This window comes from Sus scrofa, chromosome 8, assembly GCF_054392235.1.
Source record: "Sus scrofa isolate SSC_HxYL_T2T_F1_AM1 chromosome 8, Sscrofa_HxYL_maternal_Yorkshire_Landrace_v2.0, whole genome shotgun sequence".
NCBI lineage: Eukaryota > Metazoa > Chordata > Mammalia > Artiodactyla > Suidae > Sus > Sus scrofa.
The window spans coordinates 64,102,803-64,128,253 of record NC_139390.1 but is presented as its reverse complement, the minus strand read 5'-3'; the positions used below and the strand labels follow the sequence as shown (position 1 = coordinate 64,128,253).

Genomic DNA, 25,451 nt, shown 5'->3' with positions numbered 1-25,451 from the left:
CTCGGGTCACTGAGGAGGTGCAGGTTTGATCCCTAGGCTTGCACAGTGGGTTAAAGGATCCAGTGTCCTACCACAACCATGGCATAAGTCGCATCTGCGGCTCAGATTTAACCCCCGGTCCAGTGAGGACATTAAAAAAAAAAAAAGTCAAATAAAATTTGGGCCACTGGTCCCCCCACTTCTACTGGTCCACTTTATAGCCTAGGAGGGAACCCAGTAATATATTCCCATTCCCTTTACAAGTAAACATACTTGCAAAACCTGTAAGCATCAGGTATTGTTAATCTTCCATAAAGACGACAATTTTTTTTCTTTTTTTTTTTTCTTTTTTTTTTGCTGTAACTTGCTTTCCATTTTTCTTCATATTGAGTGGGTTTAGAGTTGCCACAATGGTTCTTCCATTTGTCTAAAGGAAAGCTGAGTTGGAAATATATTTAGTTTGAACTTAATGAATTCTAAGACTCTGACTCACAATTTATAGCCAAATTGTTGTTAGTCATGCCAGTGCAGAAATGTTTCCCAGAATATTTCTGCCAAGTCACTTGGAGTTATGCAGTAAGAATATATCCCATAGCACCTGGCACTAGAAGGAGGTGAATTGTGGAGGAGTGACAAGTCTGGTACATTTAAAGTTACAAACTAATAAATGGAATATTTTTTAAATTATCAAATTGTAAATGTATAAGCAGAAGATTTGTCTTATTACAGAAGCCTAGTCAAAACTAAAGTTCTCTCCTATCAATAATATACAAAAATAATGTGATGTATTTAACTATAAACACACAACGCATTTTTATAAGAATTATAGAATTTAGCAGATTTCTTGTAGTACTAACTGGGCAAAAAAGTAATAATGGGAAAAAAAGAAGTAGTTGTGGGGCAAAAAGATGCACCATTACTACCAACAATAGTGTTTATGTGGATTAAGTCTTAAGTGCTAAGTGTCCAATTGTCAATAATTTAAACCAGGCTCTACCACTGCTAATGAGAAGGTAGATTTACATTTATAGTCTCAGAGAAAAACATAGTATAAAATTTAATATAATATTAATATGCAATAAAAGATAATACAGTCAAAAAGGCAGAAAAATTATATATATCAGATAAATATATTCTTAAAATTTGTGATACCTATGGTATTTATTATGATTTGTATTTGTAATTATTTTTTTATTTATCTTCTCATTAAAAACATTCAATTTTGTACCTAATGTTGTGTTTATACTTTGGAGCTACTTTTTAAAAAAGGGATGCTGAGCTGCTTCTTTGAACACTTGAATCATCAACTGATTCATATCTATAGCAATATAACTTTTAGCAAAAGTTTGTTTTGGATAATTTTGAACCCAGATAATGTCTAATAAACTTTTAACCCTGAAGTTACAGGCTGAAATACAGAAACAAGAATCAGCTCATTTTTATTGGCTATATTTGTTAAAGGATTAATAGGAAGAGATGAGCTCAGAAAACCATTGGCAGTAATGAATGAAAAAACACAAAAGTCCCTAAATTCAGGGCCCTAAAAATTTGGGAAAAGAAACTACTACATAATCACAGATAGCAAAATGTGTCATCGAAAACCAAAAATAAAGATATTTGTGAGTGAGTATCCAAAGCAGTTTTATTATCAATGGACAAAAACTAGAAATAATTCAAAAGTTCATTAATAAGTAAATATAGACATCTTGTACTTTGCAAAATGAACACAACACAGCAATAAAAAGACATGAAGGTCAAAATAATTATGCTAAATACAACAAAAAATTCGAAAAAACTAATTTTATATAAAATTCTAGGCAATTATACTAATCTGTAGTCACAAAAAAAGTAGATCAGTTCTTGCTTGAGGGTTGGGATAGAAGGGAGACTATGTATAAAAAGGCACGAAGGAAATTTTGCAAGTGATGCACATGTCCATTATCTTGATCATGTAGATCCTTTTGCAGGCATGTACATAAGTCAAAACTCAACAGACTAGACTTTAACTGTGTAATTTATTGCCAATTATATCTCAAAAGATTAAAATATTACTCTGAGAAAGAAAGGCTGATTCGTACTCAGTTTTGTTATAAGGATCAAATCAAGAATATGGCCATCAATTCATTACTAAAGTCTTTGAAGGAATGGAACTAGTGCCCAGAGTACCTTTGCAGCTGAAAATACACACACGTGCATTTTCACAGAGAAAGTTAACTGCGCATGTGGATTTCCCAATGAAGCCTGAGAGGGTGGCATCTATAACTGAGTCAAATGTAACAGTGAAGAAATGGTAAGAAGAGTAAGACAGACAGGATCGTTTTCCACGTGGCAAAAATCTTTTTAAAATATTTAACCAAAAAAAAGCAAAAGAGAAGTAAAGAAAAGAACTTGAATATGATTTGTCCTATGTTGCTGATTTGACATCAACTAGATGATGAATTCACTCAGGATTTAAAGAATTCAAGCCATGTTTTAGGAGTAACATGGGCAGAAAAGCATGGAACCTGGAGTTAAAATAGGTTTGTCTGAGGCTTATAACAACTTTTGATTCCAAACCCAGAGAATGTAAAACAGCAGCAGTGATTTCTAATGCAAATACAGGCTTTGGGTGATGATGACGTGTCAAGTTAAGTCACTAAATTGTCACAAAGTACTACTCTAGTGCAGGATGTGGATAATAGGGGAGGCTATGCATGTGAGGGGGCCAGGGGATATATATATATAATATATGGAGAATCTCTGTACCTTCCTTCAATTTTGCTCTGAGCCCAAAACAGGTCTACAAAAAAAATAACAATAATCATTTTTTTAATTACCAAAAAGTGAACTATATCAACTAAAAACTCTTGGTTGCAATTTCCTGTAAGCAGGCTGTCTACTGAGAAAACCGACCTTCTCACCCATCCCCTAGTATCACCTACAACCAGAAAAGTATGCCCTTCAATGTCCACTTTCTTTGCAGTGTTAATTAAGCAAGGAGGCCCTTAGACTGAGGGAGCTCTAATGCCTTGTCAGCCTACATAAGCAAACCAAAATCTAAGCCTGTAAATGCCTCAACATTATAAAACCAAAACCAAAGGGAAATCAATCACAAATAGACAACTTTAAGCATTAGAAAATCAATAATTTCTTGGCTCTGCTTCACTTTCCCTCTAAACAAGTCTCTCCCTGAGTCCCCATTGCTGTAATGCTCCTGACTACTGATTTGCCACTGCCTTGATTGGAGTTAATTTCTCCACAAGTACACTCTTAAAATGGTTAATAACTTTCATTCTTCAGTTTATCATTTAATAGTAGCCAGAAGTATTAATACTTTTTGTTATCTTAAAAAAAAAAAAAAAAAAAAAAAAACCAGAAACTGAAAATATAATGGGACAATGGTTTTAAACAACAAAAAGCCTATTGGTTGCTTGATTGACCTCCCTGGATTTGGCATGAACAGGCTGGTGAGGAGCAGCAGCTTAGGAAAGAGGCATCGTACCAATACCCACAATACTTTAAATGGAAAACGTGGAGAAAGTAAACCGGCTCTTCTGGTAAGCCACTTCGTTACCTGTCTGGTGTTAATCATCCTGCCTTCCAATATGGTGGGGAAAAGATACGCCATTATAAGAATTAACCACAGAGATGAACCCTATTCTAGGAATCTCAGACATTTAGTTCTTTGTAACTTAGAAAAGAAATGAAGATAAAATAATTTAGAACTACAGGTCTCCTGTCCTTTAAACTGACACCCTTCCCTGTCTACACATACAGGATAATATTTTAAAAGGGTGATATCTGTCCACAGACAAGATAATTTAAAAAGGGTGATATTTATTGTATTGCTTCACTTCCATGTGTTGGTAAAACACATGTTCACTGACATTAAACTCCTTTTCAACAGTTATAAATCGATAGCTTTAAGGATATGTTTTTTTTACTTCTATTCATGTGAATACATATAGAATATTCATAAGAGGATTTTATAAAGTATCATCAACACTTCATGCTCTGGAGTAAAAGCAACTATTTGGACATTCAGACTCTAATATTTACTTTGGATAAGTCACCTAACCAGGTATGTCTTTAGTGTTCTTATCTATAAAGTAAGCACAAGAAGATTATCAGCTAAATGCAGTTATTCAAATGATTAAATAAAATAACCAATTTTATGGGACTAGCTTGATGTCTAGTCCATTATGAGAATTTTAAAAACTTCTAATTTTTTAATTACATGAAGAAATCAAGCTTTGAAGTTGTCAGAACTTGTTTTAATGTCTCAGACATCAAATAAATGTCTCAGACGTTAAATAAATAAAATAAAATGTCTCAGACATTAAATAAATAAAACAATTATCTTTGCCTATGGCCTCCACAGACAAAAGAGGGCAGGGACTGGAACTTTTCTTAGGAGAATAGCACTGTTGTATTGATTCATGAATTTTCATGAATTTTTTCAGAAAATGAACTATGATCTGAAGATTTCATTGTATATGAATTACTCTGAAACTATGAGGAGGGCGAAGAGCTAATTAAAAATATTTTCTGTAGAAAATCTTTCCTTGGCCTAAAGCCAATAGATCAGGAGAAAAAAAAAAAAAAAAAGGCAGCAGCAGCAAAGAAGAGAGTAGTCTGGTACTGACGAATTTCTAATGAACATTGAGGGTCAACAGGTCAGGCTATAATAGCGTAATGGCCAATAAATAATATCTTACTGATTTTTACTTGCAGTCATATATATCTTTTATTCTCTCTTCAAATGCAAGTGTTGGTAGGTTTTGAAGAGTGGAAAACTGTCAGTTTATGATTCTATAATAGGTCGACTAATGATTAAAATCAAAAGATGTGTATCAATACAGTTATTTTGTCAGAAATATAATAAGTAGCATATAAAATATAATAATAGATGTGCAATTATTCACAGTTGATTTGATTCAAGGAATTGAGTTTAGGCTAGTTTAAAGGGATTTTCTTTTCTTGTGTTTTGTTAGCATTTTAAAAAAATGTTTTGTAAAGAAAGAGAAGGCAAAGCCCATAAAAATTCAAGAAAATCCATGATAAAGCTGAGCTGATGCTGTATTTAGATTATAGGAAACTCTTGGACCTGAGCAGAAGATTCTGTGGCTCTTTATGTAAGGGTTTCTCCCTTTTCTGGACTAATTTACCCTGTATCACTCCAGCTCAACATGGTCCAGAAAGCCAGGAGTATAATTTTTTATAAAATGTTGGCCACCAAGTCTACATCAGTTGAAGGTAAGCCATCCATAAAATAAATATGCAAAAGTGCCAGAGCTTACTCTCCAATAGGTATGGAATTCTGAGGTAATAATAGAGAAAAATTGTAATTAAGAAAGACACCATGTGATATTACTTATATGTGGAGTCTAAAATACGGCACAAATGATCTACCTACAAACAGAAACAGATCATGGACATGGAAAGCAGACTTGTGTTTGCCAGGGGAAGAAGGAAGGAGTGGGATGGGTTGGGAATCTGTGGTTAGTAGATGAAGACTGTTGAATTTTGAGTGGATGGACAATGGGATCCTGCTGTATAGCACAGGGAACTATATCCAGCCACTTGTGATGGGACATCACGAGGATAATCTGAGGAAAAAAATGTATATGTATGTATAACTGGGTCACTTTGCTGTACAGCAGAAATTGGTGGAACATTGTAAATAAACTATAATAAAAACAAACATTAAAAAAAAGACATTTGAAAAACCAACCCTGTGGACAAAGTGGCAAAATATGAATTGCATGAAACTATTGTAGGAAAAACATACGTAAGTGGACCACACTGTCTGCATCTGAATACAAGCTTCTGTAAAAGAATATTCAATATTGTAAAGATATAATTTCTCAGATTTCATTTCTCTTAAATATTTCTATACCTTTTAGACAATTCCAGTAAAACAATCTCCATGGGAGGGGATGGAGGACAGTATAAGAAGTGCGCCCTTCCTGAGAAAGATACAGAAAGGTAATAGATAAAAAGTAATTATCTAAGATTAAGGTGATGGATTTATAATAGTGAAAACAGACTACCATATTCTGGGACAAAATACTGATAAAAAGATGAGGGAAAGTCAGTTCCCTGATCCTGTTTTGTTCACCACTGTTTCCTTAGTGTTAAGCGTTAAGGCCTGGACATGGCACGCCCATTCGCAGTTGTTGGTTAGCTCTGTGTGTGTATACACCCTCTAATTTCCCACGCACTCCCTGCCCTGTTCTCTCTCTCGTCTCCATAGGTAAAGCATGATGTTGACTCACTGCCTCTACTTTCTCTCTTCCCATCATCTCATGAATCTATTCCTATCAGGCTTTTACCCTCACCTTTCTACCTCAAAGAGTTCTCTGTTAAAGTTAGCAATAACCTCTACTCAATTCAATCCCACAACTAAACTTCCAGAGACATTGTAACTTTTCAACAACCCTTAATACAATTAATTATTTGTCCATCCCAAAATAATGTCTTTACTTAACACTTAAGGTATTACATAATTCTGGCTCAACTTTCTCCTCAGAGGTAACTCCTTTCAATCTTCTTGGTGGTTCCTGCACATTCCTGTGACCTCATTTTATTAATGTCCAAAGGTTCTGAGAGCCATCCCTTGGATGTCTTTAGTTTTTCAGTCTACTTGCTCTCTTCATGATCTTACCTAGTCTATGTCTCCCAAATTCATATACTGCTAGAGCAATCTATGCTCCCAAATTCAGAAATAAGAATATTCCTCTCACTATATAGTATTTCAACTGGGATGATTAATAGGAACCTTAAAATTGTCCAAAAGAGAGCTCTTAATCTTCCCCTCCAAACCACAATGCTTATATTTGTATGTCTCCATCTCAGATAATGACAATTCTGTCCTTCCAGTTATTCAGGTCAAATAACTTTGTGTCATCCTGGACCCTTCTTGTTTGCTCATACCCCTGATTCAGTCTGTCAGCGCAGCCTGCCATTTCCATATTCAAATATTTACAGCGTCTAAACATGTTTCCACTCCACCTGCTGCTTTCCTCTTTAAACTGCAATTATCATTCATCCTGATCACTGTAACAGGATGAACCTACTTGTACAGTCTGTTGTCAAGGGAGAAAAGTGATCCTGTTGAAAATACATCACATCATGTCACTCCTCTTCACAGAATTTGCCAGAGCCTTCCTATCCCATTCAGAGTAAAAACCAAAGTGTGTAAAGTTATCTAAAAGGCCCGACACAATCCCCCATAGCCACTCTGGCCTTGTTCTACTCACTCCAAATACTGTTTTCTCTACTTTTCCTTGACCTGTTTTCTCTACTTTTCCTTGACCTGATACATGCGTCATCTCAGGCCCTTTGCAATTGCTGCTTGCTTTTGCCTCCAGTCATCAACATAATTTGTCCCAGTAATCAGCATTTCTTTCATATCACTGCTCAAATGTTACTCAGAGAGAACTTCTTTTATTAGCTATCATATTTATATGTGCAACTTTCTGGAGTTCCTATTGTGGTGTAGTGGAAACGAATCTGAGTAGGAACCATGAGATTGTGGGTTCTATCCCTGGCCTCGCTCAGTGGGTTAAGGATCTGGCGCTGCCATTAGCTGTGGTGTAGGTCGAAATTGCAGCTCAATCCTTCACTGCTGTGTCTGTGGTGTAGGCGGGCAGCTGTAGCTCTGATTTGACCCCTAGCCTGGGAATCCATATGCCACAGGAGAGGCCCTAAAAAGCAAAAATAAATAAATAAATAAATAAATGTGCAACTTCCTGACTTCCCAACACCCTCTCTTTATCCTCTCTAGTTTTTCTCTTTTCTCCAAATCATTTATGCCACTAACACACCACATATTTTACTTATTTTTGCTGTGTGTTATTCATAACCCACTATTTCAACATAAACTCCTCAAAGGCAGGGATATTTATCTTTTTGTTTTTAACTGCTATATTCCTGTAGAGCCGAAAACAGTGTCTACCTCAAGGTAGGAGCTAAAGAAGTATTTGTTAATTAGTATTAAATAGGAAGTTATTAATGCTGACAGGATCATTTTAGGAGTTCGGAGGAGAGTACACCAGAAATTACAAGGATGACTAGAAAGATATAATGGTACTAGCTTTGGATCTTAAATGAGGATATTGTACATGTGAGGAAGACAGTAAACAAAGGCAGCAATATGCCACAAATGTGCAGACACAGTTAGCATAATTATCTGGAACAGGTGACTGGTGTTGGAGAATGGTAAGAAATCACTCTACCAAACGGTTCAGGTCCCATGTGATAGAACAGTACAGGGATCTGCCCATTAGAGAGTTTTAATAAATGTTTCCTTTTTAAAAAACAAAACAGAAAAATAATTACATTCTCAACACTGAGAAAGACCAATGGACAATGCTTAAAACAACCTGGTGCCATGACTTCTAAAACATTCTAAAAGCAATCATTCTAGAGTTCCCTTGTGGCACAGTGGGTTAAGGATCTGGTGTTGTGACTGCAGCAGCAGGGGTCTCTGCTTTGGCACAGGTTTGATTCCTGGCTCGGGAACTTCCTCATGCTATGGGTAGAGCCTCCCCCCCCCCAAAAAAAGGAAAAAGTGTTCATTTTGAGAGGTGAAAAGGGAACAGCAGCACAAAAGCCTTTAAATTAATTTCTGGCTAAAAGGATTCCTGTGTTCATCTGTGTATTTGGGCCTACCCGTATCTCCTTATTTCACCATTTCTGTGCACATAAGAAAACTTCTAGTTGCCACATGGGAATTTCTTTGGTTGACAACTGTTTGTTTTTTTTTCTGGTTGTTGGAACATGTTCTTTCCACGCACAGTTGTTGAACACTTAACACTGCCTATACTTAACCCTGATCTAATGACTGACTACTTGAAGTTGGTGCATGAATGCCCCCAGATGATTTGTTCCTGAGGTGTGATAACTCTGGGATGCAGCTGACTCTCAGAGAACCCCAGGAGAGTTAAGCTCTAATTACACACAGTGGTCACTAATAACTCAACTTTCAGGCTGCCTTCCCATCCCTACCTTACTTTCTTACTGCCCTACAGATGTCTTAAAACCAATTCCTAAATAGACTATTTACTCTCTGATACTCTTACGTCTGTGTTTGCCATGGAGTATACACCAAGTCAGACATGTTGAGTCTTTCGCAGAAATCTAAATAGTTTATGAACATAACAAAACAAGTTCAATAGCACTGAGATTTTCAGAATTTTCATTGCTGATCCTTAGTTACTCTTTTAATGATAATAACTATATCTTATTAAATGGGGTGATCATCTAGACACAAATGAGTAGCATGCCATAAATATCTTGTGCAAACACTAGTTTAATTGTGGCAGAGAGGAAACGAGTGCTAAAGAAATTAGCAGTCTGGCTAATAAAGGCACAGCAGGCAAGTCCCTTAAAGGCTTTCTTCTCTTATGCTGACCCTTGCTATCTCACTTGAGAAATTGTTTCATTATATCATCAAGTAGTGTGGACACAGGCCAATAAGCAGCATGGGGTAAATAAGCTCTTTAAAGCCTTAACAGAGTCCCATTGCAATTAATTCTCTTAAACATCACTGAGGTCATTTATGTCAATGCTACATTTCCACATATATTCAACTGTCTTAAAACATAACAATATTTCCTTTATTTCATTTTACCATAAGTCCTCACATATTTATTTGCCATTTTTTAAAATTATAACATATAAGGTTGACTAATTCCCAGCTATATTATTAATGGAAAGTACTTTCCATTGTCAAATTCTGTCCACTTAAAGATGTTCTTAATGATCTGATTTATGACCATTACAGTTCCAGATGTTTTTTTCTGATAAAAACAAACTGATGTATATGCAACTAATAAAGAGTTTGTAAAATATTAATTTCAAAAATACATATACTAGTATGTGGATAAATAAAATTTGAGTTAGGTAAGTTTTTTTTTTCCTTCTACTTCCTTTAAAGTTCTACACTGAAACTTTGTGCAAAGAAAACTGATTAATCTTACACTCTTCAACTGAACAAAAGAGAGAGCAAATACTGTTGCATCAATTTAGTTTAATGAAAAATAAATTATAGCATAATAGTTTTAGGGACAGTGTTCCTTATTTGGAAAAACATACAAAGACTAGTAATTCTCAAGCCTTCAAAGGAGAAAAACCCTAACACTGACCAAGTGAGGCTATCTTCTATAAAATATTTCTTATAGGATTGGTTGCTCTAAACAATATTTCTAGAGTAAGATACAAAGATAAATGACTGTCAATTCAGAATGTTCATGTAAAACAAAAATCAATTGTTAAAAAACTCTTCTCTGTTTTATTACAAAATAGCAGTGCAGTGATGAAAAAACCATTAAAATAAACAGTGCACACTTAGAATATTATATTACCACTCCATAAATTTTATTTATTTGCTTATTTACTTATTTTTTGTCTTTTTACCATTTCTTGGGCCGCTCCCGTGGCATATGGAGGTTCCCAGGCTAGTAATGTGTTTTATGAAAAACGCAGAAAATAATGATTAGTGAATTACTGTATTCATTTTAATATCTCATTACCTCTTAAGAACATAAAATCTAAAATTTGCCTTTTAAACTCAGTATTTTGTATCTGAGAAATAAGATCTCTCAAAAAATTCTGAGAGTAATTTTATTTTTATGTTACAGAGCTTTTACGTAAATGGATTTCATAAATTTTGCTTCGTCTAATACATCTGCAAAACAATCACAATAATTAATACTAAAATAAGTTTCCTGATTTTGAAACGTATAAAAGTCATCTCTATGCTTATAGATTTGGAGTATTCCTAAGAAAGCATCATAATTGGCAAAATCTCCAAATCTATTTGATAGAAAACTTTCCTCTTTCAATTCCCACTCTCATCCATCTGCCTGATAAACTGTGTTCAATAAAATGCTAAGGATTTAAAAATGTTTATGAATAAAATGACATGACTAGGACAATACTTTGGGATATAGATAGCACCCACATGGTAGTGCAGGCAATATATTACAATTTTAAGACACTACCACCCCAAACACAACAGATTTGACTATTTTGTTTTGTTTTGTTTGCATATGTTGCTTAGAAGTATAGTGCCTCACTTCGGAGTGATGGAAGGTTGACACCTAATATTCTGGGGTCTAGTTCTGGATATAACCAAAATAGAGACAAAAATTTTCTATGTTGATATTTGTTAGTGGGGAATTTTTTTTTTTTTTTTTTTTTTTTTTTGTCTTTTCGCCATTTCTTGCGCCGCTCCCGCGGCGTATGGAGGTTCCCAGGCTAGAAGTTGAATCGGAGCTGTAGCCCCAGGCCTACGCCAGAGCCACAGCAACGTGGGATCTGAGCCGCGTCTGCAACCTACACCACAGCTCTCCGCAACACCGGATCTTTAACCCACTGAGCAAGGGCAGGGACCGAACCCGCAACCTCATGGTTCCTAGTCGGATTCGTTAACCACTCCGCCGCGATGGAAAATTTACTTTGTAGATAACTTTATGTCTTAGGAAACACGTGATGTGGTTTGTACCGAGCAAAGTGACAGCTCTCCTAGATGCATGGTTCCCTAAGTGGGAATCAATTTGACTTCCAAGTTTAAATAGTGTTTCATCTGCAGAAATTAATTATGAATTAGTAGAATTTTATAAGGTACTTTTTTAAAATTTCATAGACTGTGTGTGTTGAAGTCACATGCAAAGTTACAGAAAATGGAAAATGTTCCTCTACTGAAGAGGAAACAATGAGATCAACACATTTTTCTATTTTATCTACACATACACACTCACCCCCACACACTCACACACATCCAATATTTGCACCTAAGGAAATCACAGGAAAAGAAGCATACAGTTTTTTATTCAATGATTATAACTGCTTGCCTTAAAATTGTTGGAATCAATGAAATACCACATAAAACTATATTTTCTTTTCTTTTAGAGATTCATAAATCCTGGTCTATTTATCCACTTATTAATTACTTTATAAAATAAGCATTGATTGAACATGGCAGAAATATCCATAGCCAGAATCTTAATTTGCATATCATGAGGCATGAACAGGACTTTCCTTGCTTAGTTCATGATATAAGTAGGAGCACCTGAACCAGTTAATAAGATACTGGCCACTACACATTTCCTAAGAGTTTTTGAATTTGATGAAGTTTTGAAATCTAAGTATACATTCTAGTGTTAGGATTTAAGACCACGTATAAACAAATTCTTCCAAATGGCTTTCTCTGTCGATGACGTTTTGTTGAGTTTATGGTAAATTGGGAGCTATTTGTCTCATAACATATAAATCAGAACTAACCTCTGATGACAGATCTCAAAGTTGACCTCAGTCTCCTAACAGGGATAAAAATAATGACGAGACTCTTTAATTTTGAACATTGGTATAAATGATGTTATATTCCAAGTATAACTTTAAAATCTGTCGCATTTGGCAAGATCAATTTGAATTTGTATCTTTAAGGGGAATCTCTTCTCAAGCCATCACATGCTATTTGTCACTGCTTCTAAAAGATGTTTTAAACAGCTTCATCCAGGATATTTCATGGATTCTTAGTTTAGTAAATTTTATTTTATTTTATTTTATCTTATGGCTGCATCTGCAGCATATGGAAATTCCCCAGCCAGGGGGATAATCAGAGCTGCATCTGAGGCCTAGGCCACAGCCACAGCAAAGCAAGATCCAAGCCACACCTGCGACCTATGCTGCAGCTTGCGACAACATCCCATTCTTTTACCCACTGAGCAAGGCCAGGGATCGAACACAAAACCTCATGGATATTAGTTGGGTTCTTAACCTGCTGAACCACAACATGAACTCTAGGAAATTTTATTTTTGATTAGAAAAGAAAATGTTTAATTTACTTTATACCACAGATATATATGTAAAAAATTACCTGCCATCTCTGGGTTGCTCACTGAAGATTAGATTTTTAACACTAAATAATGAGAAATTGGAATACTCTACAATCATATTTTTAAAAAATATCTTAAAATGATCAACATTAAAGGAATTCCTGTTGTGGCTCAGTGGAAACCAATCTGACTATTAACCATGAGGAAGCAGGTTCAATCCCTGGCCTTGCTCAGTGGATTAAGGATCCAGTGTTGCCGTGAGCTGTGGTGTAGGTCACAGACATGGCTCAGATCCCATGTTGCTGGGGCTGTGGTGTAGGCTGGCAGTTGTAGCTCTGATTCAAATTCTAGCCTAGGAACTTCCCTATGGCTCAGGGGTGGCTCTGAAAAGAAAAAAAAAAAAAAAAGAAAAAAAAGATCAACATCAAGTCAATTCATTATTACATATTCTTTTTCTAGAGCATTTCATAGTTAGGCTGAATAATAATACAACTTCAATGGTTTTAGATTCATAAAATTCAATAGCTCTTTGTGGTTTATACTATGCTATATTTTCTCTAACACATCATCTGTTCTATTTCAAATCAATCTTGATGTAAAAAATGAGAACAATAAACATGATTGTAATTAGAGAGAGTTTGTTAAATGTGCTTTAATAGGTTTTATTATGAGATGTGTCTAGTATACCAGCAGAAATCAAGACCAGCATACTGAGGAAAAAAACATAAACAAACCCCATGGTTAGTGAGTAGATATAGAGCTTGAAATTATTTGGTCTAGGAAGACATCTAAAATACAATTTGGTACATACAGAAAATGTAATTAAATGATAATTGCACTGAAGCACAATGAGTATGGGATAAACAGCTTGTGAATCAATAAACCATGAGGTGGCAGGCTGAGGTGTTTATTGATTTATGATTCATTTTGCTCCAAGTTTACTCCATTTCTATTTCACTTGGAACTACTGTATTATCCTTCATTTGGAGAGCTGGGTGAAGTGACTGTATCATTTCATATGGGGAAAAGACTGTCTGAATTAAAACTATCTTTAGTTTTTATGTGCATATACTATCAATTTTTTTCTATTTACTTATCAAATCTACAGGCTATGATATATAACCACACAAAAATCTGTCTATTAACATTAAATCTGTTTACATCAATGCAGAAACTTTAGGACAGCATACACTTCTAATGGATGACAATCCTGCAATTTCATTAATTTGAGACATTAATATTATCCTGTAATGCACATCCTACCACAGGTTCTAACAAAAAGCATTTTACAATTTAACCTAGGAAAAACTGCACATTTTAAATAAACCAGACATTCTTATTATTGCCAGGTGATGTCATAATTAGCTTCCACATAGATAATTTATAATACACACACACATATATTTGTTGCTACAGTGAACACCTTCATATGAATACTAAGAACTCATTTCATATTCACTGGTCACAAGTAGATCAAAAAGCAAAATTCACCTTTTTCTCCAGCAACTTAAGCAAGCACCATTATTAACACCTGAATTAGAGCACTGTGGCAGCACCTCTCTCTGAAAGCATCTGCAGTATATAGAATACTCATCAGTTGTCTCTTTACAAAATAAAAAACACTATTGTTGTGTTCAATCACAGAAAGCTGTCAGTTTACCAAGGATCATACTGGAAAAATGAAAAACTTGCTGTGGTGATTAAGAACTACACAATTTATGTTTGAATTTGTACCAAACACTTCTCAAATAAACTAAGAAAAATAAAGCACAAACTCTTACTATTCAGAAAGGGAGTGTTTGCAAATTATTTGCCTTTTGACTCAAGTTTTAACTGCCACCCTTCATCATGTTAGCACTTATACAATTTCAGTAAAATATTGCTGTTGAAAAAAATGATGGTTAAGGTTAAAAGAAGTATCTGTCATTTCCCTTAATCAAATGAAGAAAAATGATCTATATCCCATGCCTGTCAACTCATGAATTTATTCAGTCAATGGCTTTGGATTGGTATTAGAACATTTAACTTCTTGTCTTGACACATTTAAAATCTTGGCTTAAGTCCTTCTCTTGTACACATTACTATTTTTGTCATCAGTCCTAACTTCACTGATCACTGAAATGCAAACTGTATTGCCACTAGTTCAAGTTTCTCCCCAGTAAGTGAAACACATCCATTAAAAAGATATTCTGGGGTAGATATAAATCCTTGATTAAACACTTGGCAACATATGGCATGACACCTGTCCTTGCCTAAAACATTTCCTTGTTATCTTGCCAAATGAAAAATTAAAAATTACTTATATTTAATGCTATGAAATCCTCAACAGAAACACATTCTGAATCCCCCTTCTCTCACTGGGAAGATTTCCTACCAAAAGAATAGTTTTTGATTCCTCATCACTATAGTTTACTACCCATGGTTTCTCAGAGCCAAAAAGTTGATTTATAGAAGATCTTGTGTTAAAGCCTTGCTTTCCTATACGCAATTCCATGTATAATACTTAAGAGTATACTTTTGGGCTTTGTTGTTTGGTATTTTAAAATTTGGTTTTCATGCCTTGAACACGTGTTTTCACAATATAGAGCAAAATGCATTGTATTTTGGCAGGAAATAAACAGTTGATTTATGAGCATGTGTGGCAGAGGTTTTTTGAACAAATTAATTTCCCACAATGAAATGTTACTAAAAAGATTATTTGTGTCTGAAATCAAAGTGTCTAAAATTGCTAAGGCAAACTCAAGTTAGCCTATACCTGAAGATACAAATATATTTGACTAAACATTAAATCCATGTCCTGCATCAAGTTATAAATCAAAATAATTCCTGAGAGGCCTGTATTTTCACGGTTATCTCTGTCTCTGAGCCACTGCTCCTACTGAATTGGTTCAGTTCATGGACGCTGGGCTCCAGGGCACCCTGTCCCTTTCTAAACTTCACACATGCAGATGGAGAACTCAAGCCCTCTCAACATCATTATACCCTGATACCTGCTAACGGTGCACACGTACACACACACACACAGAGCCCTTATCTGTAGCAAAATTTACTGAAGTGTACTTTCACTGTAGTAGGTTAAGTAATGAAAAGGAAAGTTAAATACCCTTTATCCTAAAACAATACAAAACAAAATATCAAAACAATATATAAGCTATACATATGTGTATTCTGAGAATTTGAGTATTTATCCCTTTTCGAGATTACAATAAAAAGAGAAAAAAATTTTAAAAATTTACCAAAGTCAAATAATTTTGTAATTAAGGATAACTGTCATTATGTAATATAATCTTATAATTAAGTGGAGAAATTATAACTAGAATATCTATACCCAGCAAGCATAAATTTGATTTAGACACTATTTTTTAAAGTATGGCTATAAATATAGACAGAATTACCCAGAAAATATATTATATTCCTTTTCCTCCTGGAAGTTGGTGTGTTCCCCTCTTGTTCATGTGTATTTCCCCTAAAATATATATAAATTAAGAGACTATATCTATACATAAGTATACATAAATCCTATCATAGTGGAATATTTTTCAGTGTGCTTTATCCACTGTCTGTTTCAAGTTTCATCCATTTGAATACATTCACTGATATGATCTATTCAGTTTAATTATGAACAGCATTTCAGTGTGTAAAATACTACAAGTTATTTATTTTTTTCCCTGCTGATGTATATTCAGGTTGATTCTAATATTTGACTCCCAACAGTGCAAATGTTCCTGCTTCTTTGCATCCCAGTGCTAACCTCACAATTGGAAATTCTTGTCTACGTGATGAACATTGAAAGATATCTTGATTTAATGTCATTGCCTAAAGATGTAAAGACAATTTTAGTTTGTTTTCTAGCCATTATGTTTTCCTTTTCTCTAAATTTTCTCTTCGTATCAGTCACAAATGATATATTACATCATCTTTGTTAGTCTACGCAAATTGCAAAACTCAAGGAAAATAGATTATATTAACATTAGCATACATTATCTGAACAGAAGAGTTTACTTACAGAATTCCTCAGCAACTTTTGGAGCAAATTCAGAATTCTTTAAGAATACTAGATTAGGAATCTACTTCTCTCTCTTTTCCCCACTGCTTCTCTTTCTCTATTTCTGTCCTTTTATCCATCAGTTTGCTCCACCCTCTTCTCATTCCTTTTATGTGGATTACTAAACTCTTGTGATTCAAATTAAATAAGGATATGGGTATGTATTCCAAAGTGAAATCCTTGATGACAATCATAATAATTCATTCAGAATGCTGCAAGTTTCTTTTATTTTACATTAACCACCCTTATGGAAGGACATGGGGCTTGGAAATAAAAATCCTAAAGTGGAGTATTTATGGGAACTTCCAATAGTTAGCCTTGAAAATGTAAGTCTGAACTCTTTTTCGAATTTATTCTCTTTCTCCCTTCTCTTTCTCTACCCCACTTCAAACATACATCCTATTTGGGTTTTGTGCTAAGTAATTGCCCAATACAATATATATATTTACAGAGTATAAGGATTGCCTCAACACACCGTGTCAGTGGGAAAGTGACAGCTTAGGCTCTGGTAAAAGGAGCAGCTCCTAAGGGCACTGTCTCTTGCCTGTCTTACTAGTGTTATAGAAGAGGGTTTATTTAAATAATGTAAATAACAGAGATGGAGAAGACAAAGAAGTGTAAGGAAATGGGAGCTGGTCAGTCCAGGCTTAGGAGCAGCTGAGGGCCATTTCTTACCTGCATAGGCTTCTGAGAGGAAGCACTTACTTCAGCTAGATATAGACCATTAGGCTTGCCCTGTGGTACAATTAAGAGTCCTAAATCAATTCACTATACGCATCTTCCTTAAAAACAAAATACCTCATTGTTTTCTGATTTATCCTTTAGAGGTGTAATAAGGGAAATGATACTTAAAGGAGCTTTTATATCTTTCAGGTTAGAGTTAACTTAGGTGCCCTACTGTATCACAGAGAGGATAAATCCTGACCCCAGCATATACCCCTGACTTCCCGGGGGAATTATTTCAACACCAAATTTGGCTACACTATAGCAAGTGGCATATCACTGTCCTCATGCAACAACCTAGATGTTTCCCACATTTATCCTAAAAAGTCAATTTCAAAATTAATCAATATGCATCATTGATATAAAATGATAATTCAAGAGTATATATATATATATATATTTTTTTTTTTCCTTTTTTGGGCCGCACCCATGGCATATGGAAGTCCCTAGGCGAGGGGTCAAATTGGAGCTACAGCTGCTGGCCTACACCTCAACCACAGCAACGCCAGATCTGAGCCACATCTGTAACCTACACCACATCTGACAGCAACACAGGATCATTAACCCACTGAGTAGGGCCAGGGATCGAAACTGCATCCTCATGGATACTAGACAGGTTCATTTCCATTGAGTCACAACAGAAACTCAGAGTAGATATATTTTATTTTAAGGAATTAATTAACTAATCAATTGCATATATATTTACCTAAAATATACTCTATTTCAAGAAAATTGTTAAATACTAGGGATGTGACAGTGAATTATTCAAGTGTGATCTTTGGCCTCAAGTTATTATAGTCTATTCAATGGAGTGGTACAAAGACATGCATGATGGTGGGAATGTAAACTGTTACAGGCACTATGGTAAACAACATGGATATGCCTAAAAAATAAAAATTTCACCATCATATGATCCAGCAATACCACTATGAATATTATCCAGAAAAAAATGAAAGAATTTAAAAAGATACATGTACTCCAATATTTGTAGCAGCACTGTTTACAACAGCCAGGACAGAGAAGCAACTCAAGTGCCCCTCAATAGACAACTGGATTAAGAAGAAGATACATCACATTTTCTCAATCCAATTGTCTTATGATGGCACTTGGGTTATTACTTAGTCATAAAAAAGAATGAAATATTCCCACTGGACCTAGAGAATATAACAGAGAAAAAAAATCAGATGGAGACAAATACTATATATCACTTATACATGGAACCAAAAATAAAAATACAAATGAATTATATACAAAACAGAAAGAAACTCACAGATAGAGAAAAAAAAACAACACAAAAAACAAAAAATGTGTGGTTACCAAAGGGTAGAGGGAGGAAGAGTGGATAAATTAGGGGTATAAGACTAACAGCTAAAAACTACTAAATACAAAATAGTTAATCAACAAGGTTATACTGTATAGTATAAGGAATTATACATATTATTTTCTAATAATCTACAATGGAGTGAAATCTGCAAAAATACTGAATCACTAGAGTTCCTGTCATGGCTCAGCAGTAATGGACAAAACTAGGATCCATGAGGGTTCGATTCATGGCCTTGCTCAATGGGTTAAGGATCTGGTGTTGCCATGAGCTGTGGTGTAGGTTGCAGACATAGCTTGCATCTTGCTGTGACTGTAGTATAGGCCAGCAGCTGTAGCTCCAATTTGACCCCTAGCCTGGGAACTTCCATATGCTGCAGGTACAGCCCTAAAAAGACCAAAAAAAAAAAAAAAAAATTCATGAAAAACAAACATGTACAATTCCACTAAAAGCTGAGTAAGAGGAATAAATGTAAAGCTATTCCAGGCTTATGGACTTGAACAATTACTATTGTTAAAGTGACAATACTACCCAAAACAATCAATAGATGCAATGTAATTCCATTAGAATATTAATGACATTATTCATAAATCTAGAACAAAGAATGCTAAATTTTGTATGCAAACACAAAATACCCTGCATGGCAATAGCGATTTTGCAAAAGAACAAATCTGAAGGTATCATGCTCCCTAATTTCAAACTATTACAAAGCTACAGTAATCAAAATAATATGGTAGTGAAACAAAAACACATAAATTAATGGAACAAAATAGGGAGTCCAGAAATAAAGCCATATTTATATGATCAATTAATCTATTAAAAAAGAGGCAAGAATATACAATGGGAAAAAGAGAGTCTCTTTAATAAATAATATTGGGGAAAACTGGACAGCTACATGCAAAACAATGAAACTGTCTACTTTTTACACCATACACAATAATAAACTCAGAGTACATTAAAGATGTAATATAAGACCTAAAACTATTAAACTTCTGGAAGGAGACATTGGCAACATACTCTTCTATATTGGTCTTAATTTTTTTTTTAATCTGTCTCCCTGAGGAAGGACAACAAAAGCAAACAAAAAATTGGATTACATCAAGCTAAAAAATTATCACAATGAAGGAAACCATAAATAGAATGAAAAGGTAACTGACTGAGTAAGCAAACATACTTGAAAATAATACTTTCAATAAGGGGTTCGTATCAAAAATTAACAAGGACGCATACAACTCAAAAATCATAAAAACAAATAATTTGATAAAAAATGGGTGAGGGACATGAGAAGACATTTTCCCAAATGAAATATACAGGTGGAAAACAGGCAGATGAAAAGATGCTCAGCATCACTAATCATTAAGGATGTGCAAATCAAAACCCAAATGAGCTATCACCTCATATGTCTTAGAACGACTAATGTAAAAAACGGCAAAAAATAACAAGTGTTAGCAAAAATATGGAGAAAAATAAAACAACTCTGGTGCAGCACTTTTGGTGGGAATGTAAATTAATACAGTCAGTCTGGAAAACAATATGGAGGTTCCTCAAAAAATTAAAAATAGGGAGTTTCCATCATGGCTCGGTAGTTAATGAACCCAACTAGTATCCATGAGGACACAGGTTCAATCCCTGGCCTTGCTCAGTGGGTTAAAGGTCTGGCTTTGCCATGAGCTGTGGTATAGGTCACAGAAGCAGCTCAAATCTGGCATTGCTGAGGCTGTGGTGTAAGCTGGTGGCTATAGCTCCAATTGGACCCCTAGCCAGGGAACCTCCATTTGCCATGGGTGTGGCCCCCCAAAAAAGATTTTAAAAATTGAAAATAGAAATACCATGCAATTCAGCAATTTCAGGTCTAAGTAATTTTTTGAAGAAAACGAAACCGCTAATTTGAAAAGATATATGTACCCCTATGTTCATTACAGCATTATTTACAAAAGCCAAGATATGAAAGCAACTTAAGTGGCTATCCATAGATGAATAGATAAAGACGGTGTGGTATAGACACACACACACACACACACACAATTACTCAGCCATAAAAAGAATGAGATCTTGGCACTTGTGACAACATAGACTCAGAAGGTATGATGCTAAGTGAAATAAGTCAGACAGAGAAAGACAAATATCATATAATAATTTTACTATATGTGGAGTCTAAAAAACAAAACAAATGGACAAACATAACAAAAAAGAAACAGAGTCACAGATACAGAGGAAAAAACTGTTGCCAGAGAGAGCAGAGGAAGGGAATAGGCAAAACAGGTAAAGGGGAATAAAAGATACAACTTCTAGTTATAAAATAAATACAGGGATGTAATGTATAGCATGGGGAATACAGTCAATATAATATTGTAATAATTTTATATGGTGACAGACCTAAAACAACTTGTGATCGTTTTGTAATTTAGTAAAATATCAAATCACTATGTAGTACACATGAAACTAATATAATATTGTAAGTCCATTATATTTTAATTTTTAAAAAAGTGCTGAGCTTCCATAGGAATAGAAAGTCATATTAAAATAAATTTTAAGTATCAACTTATATAAAATTTAGAAGGCATCAGGGGTACACAGCGAGTAACATGAAGGAGGCAATATCTAAGGCAAGACTACAATCTTATATCCATAAGGATCTACAAATACACATATTCAATCATCTAAATTTTTTTAGAAAATTTAATTATTTATGTGATTTAGGTTGTACAAATATTTACTGTCTTTTTAAACTTCACACTTTATGTTAAGAGTTATAAGAGTTACTACATAGTAAGTGTATTACTCTTACAAAAGTTGAATTGTTAGGGCCTGTAAGCACCACTTTAAACTATGTATCTAATATTTACCACAACATTTAAGTCATTGCAGCTGAGCAATAGATGCAAGTTGAATGTTCCAATGTATGCTATGGGTGAATTTCAATGGCCAAGAAATGTTGCTGCCATCAAACATAATACAATACAGATGTGTGATTTTTTTCTCTGGACCAAAGAATGCTTATTAAATAAGTCTCTTTAACTTTTGCCATGTCTGTTTCAGAATTCTAAACATTAAGTTGTCAAATTTTATTTCACTTGCTTCCTTCTCCATAAACTAGATTATCTGTATTTGAGTAACGATGATAGCATCAATATAAAGACAAAATATTTTGATCTTTAGAATTTGTATCTTGATTTACGATTGAAAACAAATCTTCAGCAACTTTTAGATAATATGCTCATGCAATAGAAAATGTCAGAAAAATTTAAGAGTTTGACTAATAGCTATTTAAACATAAATTATGTTAAAAATTTAAAAAGATGATCAATTAAAAGATATGGAATCAATCTAAATGTCCATGAACAGAGGAATGGATAAAGATATTGCGGTAGACATACATAATGCAATATTATTCAGCCATAAAAAATTTTTAAATGTTATTTGCAGCAACATAGATGGGACTAAAGATTATCATAAGTGATATAAGTCAAAGAAAGACAAATAGCCTATGATATTATTTACAGGTGGAAACTTAAGAAATGACTCAAATGAACTTAATTATTACAAAACAAAAACAGACCCACTGACATAAAAAACAAGGGTTACCAAAGGGGAAAGGCAGAGGTAGAGGGATAAATTTGGAGTTTAGGGTTAACATATATGTTTCCTTTGCTTCTCAACAGAAATCAGACTCATTCTATTGGCTCAAACAACGCTGTGCAGGAGGACCCTTATTGGAGACAAACTCAGAAGGTCCGTAGCAAAATTTTAGCACTCCACCTGGGATGAACTGTGTTTTTTTTCACCTGCACCCATCAACTAGGTTCTGGGCTCACCCTGGCTCTGGAGAGGACCATGTAGACTTGAGGATGTTCATGAGACGATGAATGACTCTGGTCTTTGCGTTACTCTGAAAGGGTAGGATGGCAGCAGCCTTCAGCAAATTCAGAACAACTGTCCAGAACAACTGTTCAGAACAACAATACCTGGGTGTAGTGTGCACACACGGTAGCCCCCAGAGTCACCTGGACTAACCCCCCTTGAGGGGACCTTACTATGTCATCATTGGGGATTGGCCACTGAAACTCATGCATGTCTGCCTGTTGCCTCTGGTGGGCCCTCCCATGGTACTGGACAGCCAGTAACAATGGGGACAAAAGGGAGCCAAGGCAGTTTTGCCCACTGTCTGGCCAGCAGCGCTGTCCTCATGACCCCTATATGAGGCAGTAGGGGCCACATCAAGGCTTTTGCCCTCCTCACAAACCCCGGGTAGCCTTCTCCATAGTCACATTTGGTTTGGTAAAGGACAGTGGTGAGCCCCATGAACCAAAACCAAGACCATACTAGGAAAAGGCCCTGGTCATAAGCACTGCCTGACAAAATGGAATATGGTCACTGAATAAGCAGGTGAAACATCGCCGAAGCATACTGAAGCTCTTAGAAGCAGTAAAGTTTCCAAAAAGGTGGCAGCAATTCATTGTGGGGATTACCAAATGAGGGTTGCAGAGGTAATAAAGGGAAACAACCAGGTGGATGCACCTGTGGAAAGGGTGGCCCTAGAACCAGTAACATGATAACTATCCCTTGTACCTGGAAGACCAGATTCATCCAATTATTCTCCAATTTACACAAAGGTCTTCTAAGAATTAGACAAAACCCCAAAATGGGGCTTCAGCAGAGATCTAGGAGGTCATGGGTGGCTAGATGATGAACATGGACAATACCTCTTGCCCCAAACTGGAGCTTATCAAGCCATCAGCGATGCTTGGCAAGAAAGTCACTATAAGAGGAAAGTCCTATGTAATTGGCTGACTTCATGGAAAACTCCTGGCATGAAAAGGATAATCAGCAGGATAGTTGAGACCTGTCCCATCTGTACAATCAACAACCCTGACACCAGACTCCTACACAAGGACCCCAGATCAGACCGATTCAGAACAGAGGGACATTTCTTGGGGAAGATCCACAGATTGATTTCACTTTCATGTTCAGATTACCAAGTAATTTTTTGGTGCTAGTAGATATATTTTCTGGGTGGGTAGAAGCATTCTCTGCTATAACTGAAATGGCAACTGAAGTGGCTAAGGCATTTCTAAAAGAAATAATTTCTAGGTTTGGGCTTCCAGATCTCAACTAAGTGATGATTCAACATTTGTGTCTCAAGCGATGAAAGGGATAACGAGAGATCTGGGAATTAAATGGATGTGCATTCAGCCTGGAAACCCCAATCATTAGGAAAAGCAGAAAGATCCAATCAGAACTTGAAATGGGCCTTAGCCAAGCTATGTCAGGAAAATCAAGAAAACTGGATTATGGTGTTCCTGATTGCCCTGCTTTGCAGATCACTAGCCCAAAGGGATAAATTAGAATTAAGTGCATTTGAACTTTTGTGTGCTTAGACCTATTTCCCAAGCCTGAGAAGGGGCTCTTTAACCCCCTTGAAATGCAACAACTCAAGTATGTCCGCCAGGTGAGAAACCAGGAAAGACTTCACTGCACAGGGAACCAGGTGTTGCCAGCACCCAGGGACCCAGCCCTCCCCCGTTTCTAGCCAGGAGATTGGGTGAGCCTCAAAATCTGGAAAACCCGCAGCCTGCAAGATACTTCACTCCTTAGTGGAACGGTTGCCATTAGTGATCCTAACTGCCCATTCTGCCCTGAAGCTGCAGGAGATCCCTCCAGGGGCACATCACAATCCAGAGACGGCCCCCAGGTCCAACCTCAGAGAGACAACCTGGGGCTGCAGGTCCTCTGATCACACATGTGAACCCCTCCCTGACACGAACCTTCCTTTGCAAAAAACAAGTGAAGCACTGAGCCTCAACAGCAGGGCACACTCTGTCTACAAGCAAAAGACCTAGATACCTTCAGTTTGGGGAAAAACTTGACATGTGACCATAATTCTCTTGCTAATTAATGTGGGCCACGTATTGCAAACTAACTAGTATTGTAAACTGGTGTCCTTTACCTCCAAAAGGTTGGATAAATGTGGCTGTTCAGGGATAAAAATAGAGCTGACAGGCAAACACATCCAATGGCAGCAGCTGAGGAGCAGCTGTGATCCTGTACTATGGCCTTAGATGACACCCCAAGTCAGCAGAAAACTGATGCAGACCATCCCACATGCACCCCTGAGAAGGAGGAGCAGGACAAAAGGACAGAGGAAGGATTGGTCCCCAGCAAAGCCCATTAACAAATCCCCCCTAGATAAAAATGGAATCTGGGTAACGAAATTAAGTCTAACATTTTAGGTCTTACCTTGGGTTTAGTCTAATCTCGCTTGCTCACAGGGTACTATGCAGAGGCCTCCATCACTTCAGTCGAGTCTCTCTGGCAAAACCACTGTGCGCTGACACCTCAGCTCTGCTGGCGGGAGCAGGGGGCCCACGCAGAACACAGCAATCAAGATCTTGCCCTAGCGGTGGGCGGGTGCTGGGCTTCTGTGCGTGAGGAGGGGCCTGCGACTGTGTCTGCTGGATGCTAACTCCACCCCTTTGGCTCCCCTTTCCTTCACTTCCCCCGCCCCATTGAACTGAGCTCTATAAAGCAGGTCTGCAGTAGGCCCCGCGGTCCCCAGAGA

At 36.0% G+C, this 25,451-nt stretch overlaps 1 long non-coding RNA gene across 1 annotated transcript in view; it reads right to left on the bottom strand.

The window, feature by feature from the left end:
* Positions 1-25,219, bottom strand: part of LOC110262009 (uncharacterized) — a 560,710-nt gene extending 535,491 nt beyond the window's left edge. The window contains exon 1 of the long non-coding RNA XR_014812607.1: positions 25,130-25,219. This is a non-coding gene — a long non-coding RNA (uncharacterized LOC110262009). The remainder of the gene's footprint in view (positions 1-25,129) is intronic.
* Between the last annotated feature and the right edge of the window lie 232 nt (positions 25,220-25,451).